This window comes from Austrofundulus limnaeus, unplaced genomic scaffold (assembly GCF_001266775.1).
Source record: "Austrofundulus limnaeus strain Quisiro unplaced genomic scaffold, Austrofundulus_limnaeus-1.0 Scaffold10945, whole genome shotgun sequence".
Lineage (NCBI taxonomy): Eukaryota > Metazoa > Chordata > Actinopteri > Cyprinodontiformes > Rivulidae > Austrofundulus > Austrofundulus limnaeus.
In genome coordinates, this window is record NW_013963347.1 from 1,494 (window position 1) to 2,416 (window position 923).

The 923-nt window shown below is 51.9% G+C and overlaps 1 pseudogene; it reads right to left on the minus strand.

Annotated features, from left to right (window-relative positions):
• Positions 1-265: 265 nt before the first annotated feature.
• On the minus strand, positions 266-726 carry LOC106512722 (synapsin-2 pseudogene; annotated as a pseudogene).
• Between the last annotated feature and the right edge of the window lie 197 nt (positions 727-923).

Consider the following 923-nt stretch of genomic DNA (forward strand, 5'->3'; position numbering starts at 1 on the left):
ATTTGTTTTGATCTCAACAAGAGCCGCAACCATTAGACAACATGTAGGGAACCCATTAGAATCAGTCCAGTGCGCCCACTCTTAATTTAATTTGACAGTAATTTATGTGCCTTCTGGCTCATGATAAACCAAAAATTTGATGTGCCAAATCTGAGGAGTTTTCCAAAAGAAAAAAAAAGGAAATGTAGCCTTTTAGTCAGCAGTGATGCTCAACACAACCGCCAACTTCCCATCAGGCATTTGGACAACCCATTGGTACGACTCACCACTCATGCTGGGGCTCGTCAATGACCAACAGGATCTTGAACTTCTTGGAGAGGGAGGAAGATGGGGCCGACTGCTCCACAAAGCCGGCGGCAGACGCAGCCGTCTGTTTGACCACGTTGGTGATGGAGCTGAAGGAACTGAAGAAGCCAGAGGAAGCTCCGGACGAGGAGGACTGGGCTTGTTGGGGTTGCTGAGCGGGCTGGGTGGAATGCCGCTCCTGAGGTGGCAGGGAGCTGGCGGGTGCCTGGACCAGTGCAGGACCTTTGGTTGGGGACTGTGCAGGGGCAGGAGCTGTAGAGGGGGCTGCAGCCTGCTGGGAAGGAGAGGAGGCGGTAGGGGGTGGAGGAGCAGGTGGGTCAGGCCTCTGAAGGTCTGTCATGTAGCCGTTGGGCAGGTTGGACATAAAGCTGCTGTCAGAGAGTCGGCGCCGGAGGAAGTTCATGATTTTGGTCGAACGGTGATCTCTCAATCAATCGGTTGGTTTTTTTGGTTCTCTTTAATGTGTCTTTGTTGGATTTCCAGGCTGGATGGAGTGAAAGCAGAAGCAGCACTGGATCAGAGGTTAGATGAATGACAGAGCAAGCAATTCACTCCAAATCATCGAGGGATGCGTGACTGAGAGCTGCTTCACTGCTGGAAGGATGGAAAGCAGGAAG